Source organism: Mesocricetus auratus, unplaced genomic scaffold (assembly GCF_017639785.1).
Source record: "Mesocricetus auratus isolate SY011 unplaced genomic scaffold, BCM_Maur_2.0 Super-Scaffold_2245, whole genome shotgun sequence".
Classification (NCBI taxonomy): Eukaryota; Metazoa; Chordata; class Mammalia; order Rodentia; family Cricetidae; genus Mesocricetus; species Mesocricetus auratus.
Window position 1 is genome coordinate 49,963,982 of NW_024429180.1, and position 20,975 is coordinate 49,984,956.

Here is a 20,975-nt window from a genome sequence, read left to right on the forward strand (position 1 = left end):
CCTCCTTTCCACACCCAGCTTCCCTTAGAATCAGTACCTAGCAGCTCACGGATCCTAGGGTACCTCGACAAAGCTTCACTGGCTGTTCTCCCAGCTGACTGATGGCACAGTCCTCACTGTGTTTCTCTGGCTCCTTGGAGACCAAGCATCCTCACCTTTGTATTCCTATGATGCCCAACTGTGCAGACAACACAAAAAGAACTCAGGAAACGTGCTACAGCTAAGATCAAATTCCTCATCTATCTGCCTCCCTTCTGCATGGGCCCTGCTGTGTGCATGGCCCTGTGTGTGTGGAAATCAGACGCTGCAGATCTAGACTGTAGGAGAAGAGGCACAAAAGCCTCCAAAGAAACCCACTGAGAGGGAAGCCCAGGATGTTATTATGCCCCAAGACAGAGGCGGAAAGAATAGGAGAGCACGTGGTTGGTTTTATACAGGCACCCTCCTTTGAAGGCTTTTCCTGCCAGCTTCATTCTGCATCTGAGCTGCCAGCCCTTGCAGGAGGGTTCCGAGTTTTTCTTCAGTTCGTCCTTTTCTCCATTGCCCCAGCCCTCTGGTGTTCATGGAGACTTGGCTGCAGAGCCCTTTTCAAATACACATCATTAATTCCACTCCGCCGCACATGTGGGGCCATGCATTTGCAAAGGGAGAGAAATGCAGAATTCAGAATCTGGGCTGCCACATGCAAAGACCATCGGGAAGGCAAACCAAAGACAGCCTTTATGTTTTTGTTTTTCAACAGACAGAAGGTCACGGCAAGCAGCAGCCATTAGGCTAATTAGACCTTCGGAATAAGAGAGGGGAGAGAACTCTCCAGTGGAGGAGAGGGAAGGGAGGGGACAAAGACAGTAATTGAAGCCAAATAATGAATATTAAACTCTTGTAAGTAATGTTTAATTAAGTTATCTTACGACAGAGGCTTTTTGCAAATATTTCCATGGGATTCAATGTAGTACATTAAGTGCCTAGAAAAATCAGCAAGCAGAGAACACAGGCTGCCTGCCTTCCCTCCAGTCTAGGCAGCTGTTACATCTGTAACAGACTTCCCTGGGTTGAAGTCTAAGGAGACCACAGAAGTGTGAGGTCCTGAGCCCACTGTGTTTGCCCTCTCTACCTCACCACACCACATGAGCAAAGGAGGACAGACTGACAAAGGAACAAATAACTTAATGGACAGCATAGGCTTTGTTTGGAAAAGGAACTGCAAAGACCAGAGTGAATGGTCAAAGGGCAAAAAGGGGGAAAGGGGAAGGAGAATGGATATTCTCGGGCCCTGGGTAGGATGTTGCTGGGGGCAGCTAGTGTGTGTGTTGGGCTAAAGAATACCAGGTGACTGATAAACATCTTTCCTAGACAATTATTAGGGGGGAAGTGATAATGAGTAAAAATTGTGGGGAATGTATAAAAGCTTTCTTACATAAGGCATGAAAACTCAATGGAAAAATTGGAAATGGATATGAGCAGGCAGTCCACAGAACAAAATTTAATCTGGTGAGCTTATAGAGAAACAAGACAGAAATGCAAGAAATTAGAAAAATACACTATCCAAAATGCTACTATTGCTGCCTTGATGGCAACCCTAACATGCCAGGTTCAGTCACCTGTCCTTGATAAGCCAATTAAAAAGAGTCAAATAGTGGCAAGAAGATGGTAACATTGGGAAGAGGGACAGAGATCTAGTGACCCCCAATATCATCTTCAGCGTCAGGTTAAAGTTCAAAAAGAAGCCAAAGTTATGCATATCTCAGCAGTCCTGGTCAAAGTGGCCCTGCCCATCATCGGCCCATTAATGTCTGGGCTTCAGTCTCATTCTGCAAAGTTGTCTGCCAAGTTCTCAGCACTGTGAAATCTCTTTCTGGGATCATGTTCTCCCTCTGGCTGGCACCAGGCTTCAGTCTTTTCCTTCTGCCAGCATGAGACTCCTTCCTAGAGGCAATTCCAGTTCCTTGAGGTGCTTTGCTTCACAGCCTGATAGCCAAAGGAGAGAGAAAATTGTCTTTTTAGAATATTCTGATTCCTTTCAAGCATACCACTTAGAGTACCATCTCATATGCACCAGACAAATAATGCAATGCTAATATCTGCTTGTGTTTGTGAGGACACAGATGGCCGAGAATGTGGCATTGATATAAACAGATGCCATTAAAGAGCAATGCAACACATCACACAACACACACACACGCACACACACACACACACATACACACACACACACACACACACACACACACACACAAACACACGGGATGGGGTGGGGTGAATGAATCCTGGGATCCAGGAAATTCCCTGCCAATTATATGTCTTATACACTCAGAAATGTGGCAAATACATACAAAGAGCCATTTTTATGTCACAAACTTGGAAACAAATTCGCATTCATGAGCAAGACAATGGACCAATCAACCAGAGCATATATAAGATAAAAATTAGTGAAAACATTATATCACAATGCTAAATCTTTTCAACATAATTTTAAGAAAAAATAAAAGCAAAATAGCAAAAGACATAGCAGGGAAATTCAATTACATTATACAATTTGTGTAAGGATTTTAGGTGTTATGTTCTACACATAGTTGGATTTCTAGTTAACAATCAGAATGTATTATCCACTGCCCATTGGCCAACAGTGCATATTTAGGGATACATACATATGTATTAAAAATGAAATGCATGCTAATAACACTGTATGCCTGGTAGAAGCTACCTGGCGCAGAGAATTCAAGAAGCAATGTGGGTAGTGTCCAGGGCTATAAATGGGCACCTATCACACTCATCTGTACAGCTTTTGCATATTTTAAATGTTTCAGAAGATATTTAAAAGTAGCCATATTATTGTTAAATAGATATAAGTGCATTTTATTAAGATTGCAAACAGCATGAATGACCATATTTCATTTCTATTGTAAATGCTCCACAGTTGGATTAATGAGGTGTATCTGAAAGAGAGCTAACAAGCCAGATCTCCCCCAACTCCAGAGGGCTGAAGCAATGGGAAAGGAGTGGGAGAAAAACTCTGAACCTTCCTGCAAGGGCTGGCAGCAAAGTCAGGGAATGCAGCTAGCTGGTGGGAAAAACTTTGAAGGGGAGTTGCCTGCATCAACCAATCATGAGCTTTCTTACTCTTTCTTCCTGTGTCTTGGTACATAAAGCCTTCTCTCTCAGTGGGCTTCCTTGTACACTTTTGTGAATCTACTCATGGCCTGCCTAGAGTCTGCATCTTCAGCCTCAAGGTTTCCACCTCTGTGGGTCATGTGCCATCATCAGGGAGGAGAGGAAAATCAGACATGAAGAGAGGTCAAGGGGAAACCAGGGGTAAAACAAGCAGAGGGGAGGGATTTTAGGGATAGTGATGTGTTCTAAAGCTGAAACGTTTCACAAACTGCACCCAAGGATCTGGTGGGTTGTTGCCTGCCCAGCACTAATCCACACGGGCCAGACACCATAACCAGAGCAGGTGAGTGTCTTGCTAGACCTCTCATGAGTCCTGGTGAATAAAAGAAATTGAGGGTAGAAGACCTTTCCAAAGGGAAACCAAACTCAATGATTCTCATGGAAAAAAGAGGGTATATTTCGATCCTTCTCTCCATTGCATTACCGAGTGTGTGTGTGTGTGTGTGTGTGTGTGTGTGTGTGTGTGTATGAATGATATATGAGAATACTTGGTTAGCAAAGGCAAAGGGGACCCACTCATACAATCATAGACAGGAATGGAAACCAGGGAAACCAAACACACCCACTTATGTATCTGAACCTCCTTATAAGGGGATTTAGATTTGAAGAAGTCTTCCTGAGGAGTATATAGATGGATGCCTATTTTGGGGAAGGGTTGCTATGATGAATTCTTCAACTCTTTTATGAATTAAACACTCATAAAGTAGTGTCTCTTCCAGAGAGTGACACCAGTGTGTTGACTACTTATTGAAAAGTGAAAAGATCAAGAAGAAAAGCCAGAAATCTATGTACTGGTTTAGTGGTTTAGTGGGGCATCAAGTAAGTTAACCCCAACTCTGTAATTAGGAGATGATCTGGTCCAAGTTATAGCAACTACAGCCTACATTTGATCTGTAGCTGATGATGCTTTGGGCCACAAGAACAACTAAAAGAGAATAGGGTAGGGATTATAGACAATAGAGTCCACAGAGCCTAAAATATGTGCTGTCCTCCTCTTTACAGCAAATTCTCCCTAACCCCAAGTTGGAAGTGAATGTCTATGATACAATATAGGCCACAACAGAATAGTAAAGCTACTGACAGTCAAAAATATGTACTGCATTTACCCTAATAAAATGCCAAAATGGAGTTAAACATAAAGGATTTTTAACATTATATGTTTTGAATTATTGTTCTCAGACATGCAAATCAGATCTATTTTTAGCAGTTACAGCATATCTCCATGAGACTGGATACAGTTGAAATGCTCTGTAGCTATGTGTGAGTAATGGCTAGGATTGTGGAAAGGCCAAAGCTAGATAATGTAAAAATTATATAAGCTTCAACACAGGTACACTCTTGTGTGTGTCTGTCTGTCTGTCTCTCTGTGTCTCTCTCTGTCTCTGTCTCTGTCTCTGTATCTCTCTTTCACACACACACACACAATATCCAATTTCAGTTCCAATTCTGTTGAGTCTTTCCTGATCCCTCCCATACTCACCAAATCCAATTCTAGTTCCAATTCTGTTGACTCTTCCCTGATCCCTCCCATCCATACCAACCTTAGCTGCTGGCATTCTGAATATGTAGCTCTCTGTGGATGTATAGAGCTCATGCCTTTCATAGCACTGAGCCCACGGTCCTGGGTTCCCATCCTGCCCCACAGCTTGCCCATTCTGGGCTTCTGCTCTCATTCAACACTCTGCTCCTGTCTTTATAGTGTATAGGCTACTCTATCTGTACCCTGTCCTTGTCTCCTCTTCTGGGACTTTGACATGGATTTTTCTCCTCCTCTCTTGCTCATAGATATCTTAGACGTTCTAAGTAAGCTAGCAATTAGCCTGTTGCCAACCATCAGCACCTCTGGAGGGAGGTGAGTTGAGAAGGAGCTAGCTACAGAGATGAGGCTGGGTTGAGGAAAAGCATACCTACTGAGTAGCTCAACATATCAGAAATAAGGGATGCATCAGTGCCTGGATAGGTCCTTTGGGGTTAGAGAAACAGCAGACACCTGAGACTTAGCCATTGAGAGCCATTGGGAGAACTGGAGATGGAGCCAGAAACAAGAGGAATAGGTCTAGGGTCCAAAAAGACACCCTCAGCTTCTCTGGAGAACCAGCCCACAGCCAGGGTCAGAAAGCCACTGAGTCAACACAAGCTAAAGTCCCCAGGTTCAGGGTCGGAAGGAAGGAGATGGGGCCGAGGAAACAGGGTCACTGGGGTGCCAGCAAGGAATTTAATACTTCAAGGGCTAGTACTAAGATTGTTGGCAATCCACACTTCTCAGCACTGTTGCCATCAGGGAGAGGCTGTGCCCTCCTGACCACCATCTCCACCTCCACTCCACCCCATCCTGCCCTTGAGAACCTCCATTCAAGCTCAGCCTGATCCTTAGCTATATAATTTCAGGATCAGTCACAACAAACAAGGTTAGTGAATTTACATAGACATAAGAAGTGGTACACAGGTTGGTTAATATGAGAGATACCTAAAAGATGGTACTAAACACACAAAGTCTGGGCTAAGAGAGGAGCACAGTGTGAGCTTCTGGAAGACAGGGAAGCCCTTAGGTGTCCTTCCATTGTGTATAAGTACTAGCCTATGGTTGAGTTATATTGCTGAAAGATGTAACTTACAACAATGTTTAAAGATTAAGCAAAACTTAATAATTAAGTGAGAATTTTGAAAGATTGTTTAAAATATGAGAACTAGTATACTTGCACCTTTAAAAGAATTTCCTTTTTATAAATAAAATTATGAGGTTCCCCCCCAAGGGTTCTTTGTCCGTGTTTAGGAATGAGAAATCTAATAGACTTAAACTCACCATTTAAAACATTCTGGAGTTCAGTAAACACAATTACTTGTCATTTTAATATCCTTATTGGAGAGGTCTTTAAGAAAACCAGCATTATCTGCATAGGCTATTTTGGCTTTACTTTATCTGTTGTGCTGAAGTTTCTGATTCAGCTGGCTGGAAAAACAAACAAAATTTCAGTTTGAGGAGCTTCTCCCCTTCCCATGTCCCCTTAATTTTTGCTGTCTTTCTATCTTGTCTCAAAAAATATAATCTAGCTGGCTGGGCTTGATGCAGCACATTAGAAATCCTGGCTACATAGCAAGTTCTGCATAGCCTGTGCTGCATAGATAGCAAGATTCTGTCTCAAAATCAAAATAGTTGGGGTTATAAACCATTAGTAGAACATTAATCCAGCATATGAAAGACTCTGAATTCAATCCTATTGCCACACACACATGCACAAACACATATACACACACATATGTGCATAGACACATGCACACACAAGTGCATACACTTGGACATACACACATTTGCATATACACATGCACACACATGTACATACACACCCATGTGCATGCACACATACACATGTGTGAAAACACACACACACGCAGAAGTACATCTAAGATATCCTCAACTGCTCTGCTCCTGAAAGTAGCCTATGAAGGCACTTAAATAAAGTTTGTAGGGAACTTCGTTGTGTGGGGCTGGAGGGGGGTGTTGTGTTTTTTAAGTAATTGTACTATAATAGTTCATTATAACTTTCTTCAAACTATATATAAAGTACAAGCCCAGAATACCTTAACCAAATGTTCAAGATCCAACACATTCAGAGGTTCAGAGTTGTTTAGGATCTGAAACATTTTCATGGACTACCTGTAGAGCATGCCAGCGCAAAAAATTACATCTCCTCTGAGTGAAGTAGGAGCAGCACTAAAAAAGGTTTAGATTTTGTAGCATTATGCATTTTAGATTTTTTTTTGGATTTGGGATGCCAAGCCTATATAAGAAAAAAACTCAATAAAAAGTAATTAATTAATTATTGAGGTTGCCTAACCCTGAAGTTTCATTTTTATACCACTATAACATATAGTATTTAGCAATCATATGAAGTCATATTGCCATCCACATTTTGTGGTGTGTGTGTGTGTGTGTGTGTGTGTGTTGTGTGTGTGTAAGTTAGCATTCTTTTGAGTTTTAGGAGATCCACTCTAGCCCTTTTGCCTTCCTCACCATACATGTGTATAGGGGAAGTTGTCACTATTTTACACAAATGATCATTTTATACATTCACCACTTTGGTCATCACATCCTTCAAGTTTCTTCAAATTAATGGGTTTAGAGTTAATTTGCTTTTAATGGCTGCAGAATATGAGCAGTGTATGCATATCATAATTAATTCAACCGTATCTACTGGCAGGCCCTCCCTTTGAAACAACTTTGCATATATGCCCTTATGTACTGCTGCTTTGATCTCCTTAGGAGAAATTCCCAGCAGTGGGACTTCTGGGTAGGAGGAGAGATGGAATAACAGGTCTTACCAACAATGGTCGAGGCAGTTTCCATCTGCTTTCCAGAAATGTGGACAAGCCTTCCTGAAATGCATCTCCCCCAGCAGTGGTCTTCCTGATCATTCCTTGGGTGTAAAGTTACAACTCAAGACTACTTTATCTAGAAGTTTCCCAACTTCAGGTTTTAGAATATGAGCCTAGTCTTTAACCCATATCTCTAGCCAGAATCAGTTCATACACTCCCTGCAGTGCTCTTAAGCAGCAGTCTGGGCTGTTATTTGACAGTTTTCAGTTTATGGTACCTGGCTCCTTCATGTTCCCTGCCACCTACACTACACTGAACTAAGTCATGCAATGTGAATCTTCCCTCTAGCCCTTATGAGGTTATAAAAATCAGCCTTTCCTCTGTCCTGGCGATGGGTCTAAGACTCCTCAGGGGAAGTGGCAGAAGGTTGCTATGACAGCTACTACTGAAAGAGACTCCTCTGGCTTCCCTCCCTGCACCCCTCTCATGTCTCTCTGTCTCTATCTCTATCTCTCTCCCCTCATTCTGTGTTAATGATGGTCCTCTGGGTTTTAAGGGAAAGCCTCCTTTGCTTTAAGGAACTATCATGTTTAGATAGCCATATATTTTCTATTGTCCCCATCTAATGTTCTCCCTCCCACATCAAAACCCAATGAGAAGCCTCAAGTTCCTCTCATTCTAATAAACACCACACTAAGAAGGAATTATTATGTGTCAGCTTCCTTTCTGGATTGACCAGTGGTATTCTGTTATATTTAATACAAGTAAGTCTGAGCATTTTTCTTGTTTTTATTCTGCATTTGAAATCATTGTTCTGCGAGCTATCATTCATATCCTTTGCCTACTGGTCTGACCAGTTGTTTGTTATTAATAATTCTAAGAGCTCTTTGTGTATTATAGCTATGAATTCCTTATAAGTGTAAGTATTCTGCACTTTTTGGTTGACTTCATTCTTATCTTTACAGCTGATTGCAGCATTTTGTCTGGATAAAAGGACAAAGCAAAATCCATATTCTGAAAATCTAAGATTAAAGTGTCCAGCATGGTGGGTTTGTGGTGAAGTGGTCTTTTCTCTTGGGTTGCAGTTGGGACACAGTTTTCTGTATGCTTATATGGAGTTTATTTTCCCTCTGTGTGGCAGGGAAAATAAACCTCTCAGGTATCCCTTAATTTTCAAATAAGAAGGTAGGTCCTATAGAGTCAGAGCCCTGTCCCTGAGTTTTCATGTAATCTCAATTCCTCCCTAGTGGCCCTATCTCCAAACATATATGGATTTGAGAGGGACACAGTTCCGTGTCTAGCAGACAGGTTCTATAACAGAGAATACATGGAGAAGAAAAGACACTTAAATATTCACAGTAATTTCCATATTCCAGCTGGACAGGGAAATAGCTGGACGATTCTTACTCACCTCCATATATACCCTGCCCTCACCCCCATCATAGAAATAAGTGTGAAGGGGCCATGGGCAGCAGGTCTCAGTCAGTCTCTGTATCTCCTGGATCCAGCACTAGGTCAGGGCAGCATGCCTGACTCATTGTCCACCACACCTAAAGGGCATGCGATTCTTTGATATATTGAGAAATGTGTTTTGAGCTCTGACCCATTTCTTGTTCCCTGGCACACTGTTGTCAAATCCTTGGAGTCTCTGGAAAGATGCTCCTTTGTATGATAATGAGGAAATTGAAGGCTAGGGCTCCTTGTAGCCTCAGTATGAGAGGCCTGGTCTCCAGGGCTCCTCATTGCCTCAGAAGGAGGGACATGGTCTCCGGGACTCCTCATAGCCTCAGGATGAAGAGCCTGGTTTCCATGGAGGCCAATTATGGGTCTAAAACAGTGTTATTCAACCTTCCCAATGCCTTGACAATAATACAGCTCTTTATGTTGTGGTAACCCTCTAACCATAAAAATTATTTTCATTGCTATTTCATAACTGTAATTTTGCCACTGTTATGAATTGTAATATAAATATCTGTTTTCTGATGGCCTTAGGTCATTTGAGCCCCGAAAAGTTTGTCACCCACAGATTGAAAAGCATGGGTCTAGAAGGCTGCAAAGTCTAGATCCAATTCCTGACCTCTGACAGGAGAGTGGCCCAAGGTTAAAGTGGTCACCAGTGATTTACTAGGCCATAACTGAGCAATGAAACCACAAAAATAAGACAAAAGGAAAAGGTTCAAGGCATCCAGGTTGGTGAGAAAGGACATATCTATAAGTAGGCAGGCGAGCAGACATACCCTCCAGTCCCACAGGGACAGATGTTCCAGTGCCCACACCTCATCCTACATATTCCTCACTCAGGTTATTTAAAATACTATTTGTTATAAACTGGTATTGATAACTAAATTGTTTTACTGGATCCTGTGAGCTACCCCAGGACATTATTGAACTTGATAAGTAGATCATAGAAACAATCATCAGTGGCCTGAGGAGTTCCCTTATCCATCAGTGATCTCTGCCAGGTAAAGCCACATAGTGACTATACTGCTGAGGAAAAGGCGAGCCAGAAGAAAGCAAAGTTAGTGACTGTATTAAGACAAGGAAAAGAGCATGTAGAGAGACTGAGAAAAGAGAGCCACATAGATAGGGAGACATAGGAAATTACAGCATGCATCAAAGAAACGGATACAGGTTTCTTAAGAAAGTCACACTTAGATGTCTTACAATGGATGTACATATTATGTTGTTTATCATATAAGATAATTCATGCCAAGTTTCCAAGATGAAACTAAAAATTGTAAGTAAAGTTTAAGAAATAAGTGAAAACATGTGACTGGTTTATTTGCTTATAGCATCTTAAAATTTTCCTTTTTTGTAGGCCTGGAGAAATGGCTCAGTGATCAAAAGCATTCCTATTCTCTCAGAGGACCTGAGTTCAATTCACAGCACCCAAATGGCCAATCATAACCATCTGCAACTACAGTTCCAGGGCATCTGATGCCCTCTTTGGATTTCTTTAGACTCTTGTATTCATGTGGTTTACATACACACATACACTCAGAGACACATGCATGTGCATACATACTCACTCTCTCTCTCATATACACACAGAGAGAAAGAGAGAGAGAAAGAGAGAGAGAGAATAAATCTTTTTTAAAAATCACAAGAATTTCCTTTTGTAGATGAAATTGTTAGGTGGTTCTATGAATTTCCTTATTCGGACTTGGGGTGAGAGAATGCTGATGTAGCTAAACTAAGGCCATAAGTAGGTGAAATTTGTCCTTTTCTTAAAAAGAATCTGAGATGGGGTTTCTTTGTGTAGCCCTGGCTGTCTTGGAACTCACTTCGTAGACCAGGTTAGCCTAAAACTCACAGAGATCCGCCTACCCTGCCCCACAAACACTGGGATTAAAGATGAGTGTGCACCACCAGAGCCCTGGGCATGGCTTGTCTTTTAACATCTTTACTAGAGATGTCTTAAGTGCTAGCTCTGAAAGCAGTTTTGATTTTATGAATTATGTTAAAGTTTCAAACTTATAGTCAGATTATAGAGGGACTTTTTGCCATCTCTTGTCCCCTAAATTTTCACTGTCATTCTATCCTCCCTCAGACTTTCTTTGTAACCAAGTTAGACAGAAACATAGGTCACCTGGGGCCCCAGGCTGGCAAGAAATAAAGTGCTCTTATGGGACTAAACAATTTGAGCCCATAGTGTATTATAGATTTGAATTTAATTGTGAATGACCAGGCTAGAACTGGAGAAATGGTCAGTGTGGAGATAACAACACACATGTACTCAAAGAAGTATTCTCTCTTGTTGTGAATAAGACAACTGAAGATATGCCACTTTCTCTTTTTCATGTTCCTATAGTCATAAAAATCCCTCCAGAACTTAGTCAAAGGAAATAAAGAGAACCACCTGTTGGCTGATCTTATGTATTCTTTGTACTACATGATGAAGAGTCACAATAAAGGGGAAATAAATGTAGACAGATAAGAACAGATCTTTTTCTCTTCAATACCTGTGACAGGCTTGACTGGACCACCAGTCACCTCCTGGAGGAAATAGACTCATGTCCCCTGCTGGTGTCTGTATTATCAGGGAACCATGACTCAGTCCCTCGGGGACTGCAGATGTGCATGCCCTTCCCACCCAAGAAGATGTCCCATCCCAGAGTGACCCCAACAAGTGCAGCCATCTTGGCCCAATTGGAGACAACGGTGGAGAGCCTTTGAACTACCAAGTGTCCTTGGGGGGGAATCAGTCAAGGCTACCTGTCTAGATCTGCTCCAGCCCCTGCTCCACAGAGTGGGTTGAAAAAAACTCTCTGATAACCCATCTTGCCTCTGAGGAGGTGTCCCTGAGACCCTTCTCTGTGACAGCTCCTCATTGTGTGATTGAATATGCACATCTGAAATACTCTGTGTGTCATAAAGATGACTTTACCAGAATCCTATGCAAGGGCTTGAGATGAAACAAGCCCTGGACTGGGAAGGACTGACTTTGATGTGAGATGTATGCTCAGGATCCCTGGAGAGTGGACAGTCTTCTACCTCTCTATACAGGACTGCTGCTTCCTACCCCACAACTTACCTCCACAAGTTATTTTCATTGCCTTTTCACTCAATCTCATCTCAAAAGTCACATTTAGTGATGACCTTAATAGAAAATGAAGGCCCTGGCTCTTTTGGCCAAAACTCTCATGAAAGAATGCATGACAAATTGCTTCCCTGGACTTATTTAACACAACCCTCCAATTTGTTCCCCATTATGGTACTTTCTCTAATTCAGTTATTTGTGGCTGTCAAACTAAGATGGAAGGGCCTCCCAGTTTTGAGAACAGTTCTCCACATCAAGACCACAACACCCAAGGAGTTCCCAAGGCACAAGAGCCAACACAAACCATGAGGAGGAGCTTATCAAGGACTAAGCAGGAGCTGACACCAAGTCTACACCATGAAATAAACACTAACTTTTCTGTTATGCAAGCATAAATTTGAGTCTTGAAAAGTACCTGCTGAAGTTTCCAGAGATTTGTGTCCCAGAACGAAAAAAAATATGCCAGTTATACATGGCAAGGTAATGAAACAGAAATATTTCTGAGAATGGGAAAGACTCACGGAAAAGGCATGAGTTCAAATGTACTGGGCTACTAAACTTTTCATAGGCCATGTACATAGTATAAGCTTTGTGGCTCAGATGGAAAAGGGGTCCTGGCACTTGGGAGCCACAGAATAGTATCAGATGGAAAAGTATTCTGGCAGTCAGGAACCAAGGAATACCACATGTCACACAGTAAGCATAGCAGCTTACAGCCTTGCTCCAGGGAAAAGCTTCCCCAGTGTATCAGCTCTGGTTCCCACACACACACATCCAAAGTGTAGTTTAACAACTTTACTCTACTAGGGGAAGTTTTCCCTGGAGAGTGTTACAGCCCTGTATGGCTCTGCTTAGGCTCCTATGAAAAGTTGTTACTTTTCTCTTTGGCTCCATTCAGGCAAAGGAAGGTCTCACCCAAACCTCATTCAAGAGATTTTTTTGGGGAGGGAAGAATCTAGGATAGTGGCTGCCTTTGTCAGGGTGGAAGAAGATAGCAGCAAACTGAATAGGCACAGGCTCTATATAGGGCTTCTTAGGGGCAGAGTTTTCCAGGGAGAAGATTTCCAGGGTGGGGATTGATTAGATTTCAGTCCCTGAGCTCAGATTGGCTAGATATCATGCTCAGAGATTGGTTGGTTTTCTACTCAGGGTCAGAGACAGATTTGGCTCTGGTTTCAGGGCCAAAGTATGTTTCTTTCACTGGTCTTTTCTAGCCTTTTGATTCCAATTTTAGGGCTAGGGTGTATTTCTTTTATTGGCTCTGATTCTAGGGACAAAGTGTGTTTCTTTAGCACTGGTTTCAGGGTCAGGGTACATTTCTTTGGTTCTGGTTGCAGGGTCAGAGTGTGTTTTCTTTGACTCTGCTCAGGGTGTGTTTCTTTGGCCACCCCTTTTCCCTACAAGTAGCATCCACCCCATTACTTACTTTGCCCTTTCTCAAGCATGCTGTTTGGTGCACATAGCCCAATCCCATGCCCAAGTGGAGATAGGTTTCCTGTCTGCCAGTCTTTTATTCTTTTTCTTCTCTTTCTTTCTTTCTTTCTTTCTTTCTTTCTTTTTTCTTTCTCTCTTCCTTTCTTGTTCTTTGTCAACTGCTTTCTTTCATTTATTAATCTTTTATAAATGTTTCAACTTATGTTTATGTGTGCATGTGCTAGTGTGTGTGTGTGTGTGTGTGTGTGTGTGTGTGTGTGTGTGTGTGTGTGTGCTGTTATAGACTTGAATGCCATGTCAGACACATGGAGGTTTATACACAACTTGTGAGAGTGGTTCTCTTCTTCCACCTCTTGGGTCCCAGCGATCGAACTCAGATTTTCAGGTTTAGAGGCAAGTTCCTTTTCTGTCTGAACCATGTCTCTCTGGCCCTTCATATGTTAATCTTGATTCTGTTTCCTCCAGTCCTTAGGCTCCTGCAACATGCCAACTCGTATGGATGCCTATTATCAATACAAAGAAGGACAAGTTACGAACCCTGGTTAATCCAGTGATCAAATGGTTGAGTGCAATTATGAGCTACCTCCCTGCCACCAAGATTCAGTTTCCCATCTAAGTTCCTGGAGGACATACTGAACTTAGAGCTTTGCCGGGCTAGGAATTCTTGATTTCATTTTCCCAAAGCATTGTTTCAGATACTCTTTTATTGTCTAAAATTGGCACGCTAGACTCCTGGCTCTCTCAGGTCCTTGAAGAAAGGTGATCATGACTGGATTCTGTCTGTTTCAACAGTGAAATTCCTCCCAGACTTTAATTTCCTGGGGTTCTACTTCTGAATATTCTACATTGTGAGTGTCTCTTACATGTGAACTCCAAATTGCACATCTGGAGCTGGTCTCTCCTGATTAGCTGCCGTCCATCTGAGAAGTTTATCAGTTCTCTTGGAGAGGCTCCACCATGCCATTAGCCTTGGATATAGATGTCTCATTTTGGAACCTTTTTGTCTTCAGAAAAATCAGAGCCAGAAAAACCAACCAGATTCACTTGGTGCCTGGCTTGGAGATATGGCTGAGCCTATTTATGAAGTGCAGTTAATTTCATTTGGGGGCAAATGATACAAGCCATATTCTAGTGAGAGCTGGTGTCAGGAGTTTCATGATCCCACATGGGTAAGAGAGTGCTCGCACTCCTACAGACATCCCATAAATACATACCTCCACACAGCTACCCACATACTAGAAAATGACAGTAGCCAGAGACTTGACTGGATGGGATACATTTTTTGCAAGGGACAGAGAGAGACTTAAATATTGCCACAGACATGGCATCAAGAGACTGTATATGGTTTATCCATGTAGGTTCACATCATTGACAAGGCATTTGCATATCATGATTCCTTCTGGTCTTTCCCACTTTAGGGGCATGCCTTATTCCCACTCTTGGACCATCCTGTGTGGCCCAGCTATTTTCCTCTCACCTCAGCATGGCCAAGTTCTTCCCAATCACCTACATCAATCTCATCTACACAAGGAGCCTCCCAACCATCATCCTCCATTTTAGCAGTCTTTTTTTAAATAGCACCTATGTTTTGTTCATTATCTATCTTTGTCATGGAAATAAATAGTTTTTCAACACAATATTTTGATTCTTTGGGAATTTCACTTTATATACCCTGATCATCTTCTCTTCCTGTCTTTCCATGTCTGCCCCTCTCCTACCCTTGTGACCTCCCCACAACGAAAACATTACAAGTCCAATCTGTGTTGTCTATATACTCAATGGAGCATGGTCAAACTCTCAGTGATTCGTCCCTTAAATAGAACTAAGTCCGTCTTCTCTTGCACCTCTGCTGGAAGCTAACAGTTGTGGGAAACTACACTTCAGCATCCCTGTGACACTTTTGAAGAGTCCTCTTCGATGTCTTCCTGTTTAAGCTATTACCTAGGAGTGAGGGGAGATGAGGAATGGGATGGGTTCCACATCCCTCTTGTCAGCTGTGCACCTACAGTCATCGATATCACTGCTCAAGTACCCTTGCTCTTTGCAATCAGCAGGACCATGGACCATGGGCTTCCACATGGTTTCTCACAGCAGCACAGACCACAACATGTCCCCTGCCCACAGGAGGATCACTGACCCTGGCAAGGCCTGTGGAGGCAACCCATCCCATGGACATCAACATGGCCCCAGGTGGCAGTGCAGACCACTACTATCAATATGGTGTCTGTAGCACAGGGCCCAGTGTCAAGTGCTTGATAGGCCCGCACTGCTTCCTGGCCGCCATGATGTAAATAGCCTTGCCCATAACTGTAATGTTCTGCCCTTCCTCAGACATAGTGCAATGGAGTCTGTCAATCATGAGTTGAGACCCTGAAAGTGTGGACTAAAGTAAATCTTTCTTCTTTTTAAATTGTTTGTCATGGGTATTTGTCATAGTGGTGAAAACTAGCTAATGTTAGGACTTCAGTGTAGCTTTGGGGGAGATGTAATTCAACTCACCATAGAGCATCCTTGGGGCTGGCAGGCTCCCATCAGATGCCCTTTGACCACTCTCTGCATTATTTTTATTGTAGTAAAATCCTAGGGAAGAACTGTCAGATCAAATTATGGATTCCCCAGATCTGATTTCTGATAGTCTCTCTCTATCATCTTCCTTCCCATTGTGTGACTTCCTCCTCCTTCTACTGTAGTGTCTCCTAGTGTCTTACAGGGAATCCATCCCTGTGTCAGTGAAAGTGAAACAGACTTCAAGGTTCAAGAACATTTCCCCATTATAATAGTGTTTCAGACACAACAATGGAGGAGGTCTTGTGGAGGTGTTCTGGAGACACTGAGTTAGTCTGGCTAGTTCTCTGGCCTATTGGGATCATCTCATAGTCAAATAGAAGCTCCAGGAATGACATGTTAAGGGATCCAGGGGAAGAGACTGTAGGCTGGCAACTGAAACAGGGATTGCTACACGGAGTGTGCTTATCCTGCACAGCCATTGGATTAATGGAAACCTCCAGTCACAGTCGAGCATCAGCTTGGTGCCTAGCTGCGAGCAAGGATACTAGCCTGTAGCCAGAACATGGCTGCTAGCCCAGCACCTTCACACGCCCCTCTGTCTACACCCCAGGTATGCTATGAAGGAGGGTTTGGGTAGCAGGGGAGTGGATTATCTAGCCCCTCCACACTCATATCCTCTGAGCACCTCTTGCCAAAAGGAAAAAGAAAACAATGCAAGAGCAAACAGGGAGAAAGGGCAATGAGCACGAGCCAAGCCTTCATCTGCTCAGTCACTCTAAACAGAAATCACTTACCCTACGCGGCAATCAGTCCCCGATGGCCTCCTTTCCAAATGCCTTGTATGACAATGAGTGATTTGTAACAACATCCAATCAGGCGCACCTAACCTCCCTGTAATTGCCTGTCCTTTTCAGCGTTCCTAAAAGCTTTCCAGTAGAAGAGAACAGACGCTCCTTGCCAGAAATGGGCTATTACACAGAGGAGGGAGACACCCCCACCCACACCCTCCCTTCCTTCAAGTCCATCTATGTACCCACCCAGGCTCTGCGCCCCTGCAGAAGGAACTTCCCTCTCAACCCCACCCCCACCCATTCCCCTGCCCTTCTCTGCCCTCTAGAAGCTAGATCTGAGCAGTTATCAGGAACCCAGTGGACTCCTGCATTTCCTTTCAGACCAGGAGAAGGGACAACATTCAGCCCTAATCGTGTCATGAAAACATGAAGAACCAGGCACCTGGAGGTCTGGAAATGTGTCCCGAGTCACAGGGTTTGTCCTGAGGTTCCATTCAGGCGTGGAGAGAAGAGGGGCATACACTTGAGCTCTGTGCTCTGACCAGAATAGCAGTGTCACACTGATCCTGGGAGCAGTGGAAGACTAGGGATACCATTCCATGCCACAGCCCACCCTCCATACAGCAGAGGTGAGGCTAAGACCTAGCCTCTGAAACCTACTGAATGAATCATAACCACAAAGGTGAAAGGAAGAGAAACAGGAGCTAGTAGGAGAGACTTAGGGACTAAAAGGAAATGTGGAAATTCTATGAAAAAGAAAGGCCCAGGGACCATCTGTCCAAAAGTCCAGCAATACCATCTTTTACCTTGAAAGTCTAGAATGATCTCTTACTTCCCCAAACAAACTACACTCACTTCAAAACTCCTCATGTTTCTTCAACCCCTGAGATATATCTTAGCACCATAAAAAAAAGGAATGAAGGAGCTGAGAAGGAAAAAAATCTAAGAAAGATCTAAGAAGGTAGCTCAATGAAGTATTTGTCATGCAAGCATGAGGACCTGAGTTCGGATCCACTGAGTCCATGTAAAAAGTCAGGTTGCTGTACATGCCAATAATCCCAGTGCTAGAGAGGGAGAGGCAGAGGGATTCCATGGGATCAGCTGGCCAGCAAGTAGAGCTGAATCAAGGAGCTCAGAGTTCAGAAAGAGACTATCTCAAAAACTGAAATACATGTGATTGATGAAGAGCTAGTGTTGAATCTGGCCTCACACATGTTTACATGCATGCATGTTTACACCTACACTACAGGGTTCTCTAGAAGAACCAACAGGATGAATACACACACACACACACACACACACACACACACACACACACAGTCATCTCACATTAAGATTACAACAGCACTGAATTACCCTGAGTGTTGAGAAGCCAGCAATAGCTTAGTCCTTAATGCTAGGAGCCTCAGCAGTTGGAACAGTCCTACGGTGACTGTCTCTCACTGGGGACACTCAACATGGCAGTTGCTCAATGCACAAGGCTGGGTATCTCAGCAATCCCAGTCTGGTTCTGAAAATCTAGAAAGTTCCTGGAAAGTCACTGGTTCTTAGAGTGGAAGCTAGGAAATGTTGGTACTGCTATCAGCAAAGGAAGCAGCAGCAGCAGTAGCAGCAGGGTAGATCAACTGGAAACAAGAGGGAAGCCCAGGTAAGCAAAAGATAAGGTATGTTCTTTCTGCCACACCCCTTTTATCTGAGCAGAGAGGCAACCCCCCAATCAGGGTGAGCCTTCTCAATCAATTAAGGTGTTCATAATAGCCCTTCAGCTGAGGTTTCCTGTTCAGGTGATTCTAATTTGTGTCAAGCTGATACTAAAACCAACCATAACACCCACACGTGCAGGTGCATGCACTTGAAGAACTATTTAAGATGTTGGCTCAGCCCACTCTGGGACTAAAGATGGTTGAGAAGACATCATCAGATGGCTAATGACTGGCCAAGGATAGTCTGTGTTTCAGGGGTACTCTCAATGGGGAGAATCACACGACAGCCAGTGGACAGGAGTCAGGAGAATTTCTGGAAACAAGGAATGGGACGAGATAGTCACCCAGGCAAACATGTAGAGAGTGGCGGGAAGTTGCGGGAGGGGGGTAAATGGAAGAACAGATGGGAAAAGAGGGCATAAGGACCTGTTGCCACACCAGGGCCAGCAAGTGGTCTTCCCTCGGACTTGTGTTCCTACCATTTCAGCAATGAAGTTAGGGAAGAAATTTCCTTTGTTCTGGTCTGGAAATAGCCCAGGTGGATTTATCCTCTGTAGTTCTGCAAATGAGAAAACCCTTTGCCCTCTAGGCTCCTTGTCCTTTCTGAGCATCCATCCTAATCCTTCATTCCCAGCCTGTTTTTCCACACTGGAGGTGGGGTTGCACCGGAACTTCCTAAATGATCCAGGAGAAGAGACAGTCCATCTTTACACATCACTGAGAAGGTGCAGGAATGGTTTTCTCAGTCACTCAATCCAAATTATCCTCTGTGCTATTCTTTCAAAGTATACCACCTCCAAGAAGCCTGTCTTGTCTGCCAGACCAGAGACCCATGCCGATCTCCCACTCTGGATTCAACTGTACACTTCTCACTATGCATTTGGTACACTCAACAGTACTAAAACTGTCTGTCTACCTGGCAATGCATCTGTTGTTCCTTGTACCCAGACACACTTCAGGGTTCTGTGGGAGGGGCTGGCATTCGACCTCTCCGTCCTCTCCCCTGGTATTTAAAACAGTGGCTTAGTTCTTCTGAGAGCTTAAGAAACATCTGTGAATTAATTGACTGATAAAAGGCTCTGAAATTTGCAAGCAACGTTGTCTTTTAATCATAGCCCTGGGAACTCCAGATGGAATTCTGTTTCTTTCCTACCCTTCCCTCTTATGAAAAGTTGACAATTTCAGTCCATTTTCACTTTAAGCACAGTCCTTTATCAGGTTCCAACCGCATGCATGTGTGCAACACCACAACCAATGGAGGTCCTAGGCTCAGTTCCTCCAACATGGAAGATACTTGAGGACTTTGTACAGATATCCAAAGAGGGACCATGAGTAAGGCTGCCAAGGTACAGCATGGACCCAGTAACAATGCTGCTTACTGAACCTTTGACATTATCCCACCATTGTCTCTTACAGTCATTCTCTGCTGTCCCCTACTCAATACAGGGGTACCACATTCAGCTCTACTATAATGCTCACTCTTTCTTAGAGTAATCATACTTCTACTAATGTTCATATCCTTTTTCTCCCATTTGCAGATTTTATATCTCTCCTTGGAAGAGGATATGGTTTCCCCAATTTTGTATCTCCAGAACTATGCATACTTACTGGAAATAGCCAAAACTCACGGGATGTACAAGAAAAAGAGAGAAGAAAGAGTATAAGAGGGAGAAAAGATGAGAGAAGGAAACCAGAGGCCTCGGGAGTCACCTTTTGCTCAAGCTCCAAATAGAATTTAGTCCCTCCACAAACACATCAGAATCTGCCCACCTTCACAACAGTGAGACTCTCACTTCACTCACAACTTGCCAGTTTTCTCATCTTTAGAAACAGGAATGAGAGCTGTACCTACCCCAGGGTACTTATAAAGCTTAAGTAAATTACTACATGCAGAATTCTTCTCATACTGCCTGTCGGAGAACAAACAATCAATCACGTTAGCCACTGTCTTTACCATTCTCGTTACAGACGGAATGGGTCCTTTGGGCCATCCAAGTCTACACCTGGTTACAAGATACACTCTTCTTGTTCTAGGTAGACTCTCCCTCCAGCTAGGGGGCAGGCATGCATCTTTACTACGTGTTAAATCGTCTCCTATTGTGTATACTTGAATATGTGATTTATTGGGTATGGTTGTATGTGCTTGATAGCTTCTTCCTGGGGACAGCCTGTAACTGATTGCAAACACAAGGTACAGAATGCCTCATTTATGCTTTTTTGTCTGAAATCAAGCAAATGTTCAGGCTGAGTAAAGTTTCCAGATAACTGAGCTTTAGCTTTCTAAATGTAAACTTTTCCTACTTTAGCCATTGTTGGTGATGCCATAGATGGCAACCCCATCCTTACTGTGGGCTCTGCTGGTGTCGGGTATGATGGCATGGAAAGGAAGACAAAGATTCTTATCATTGGCATGCCTATAAATGTCTCTGAAAATAACTCATATGCAAAACTAGGCAGTGCCCATCTCTACCCACTATAGTTGTTCTCAGGATCCAAGGGCACAACGCCTGTGT

At 43.2% G+C, this 20,975-nt stretch overlaps 1 long non-coding RNA gene across 1 annotated transcript; it reads right to left on the bottom strand.

The window, feature by feature from the left end:
* Positions 1-872: 872 nt before the first annotated feature.
* Positions 873-18,411, bottom strand: LOC110341031. Its single transcript, XR_002382909.2, has 3 exons — positions 18,116-18,411; positions 5,975-6,121; positions 873-1,968 (listed from the first exon to the last, which is right to left on the bottom strand). It is a non-coding gene; the product is annotated as an uncharacterized LOC110341031 (long non-coding RNA).
* Between the last annotated feature and the right edge of the window lie 2,564 nt (positions 18,412-20,975).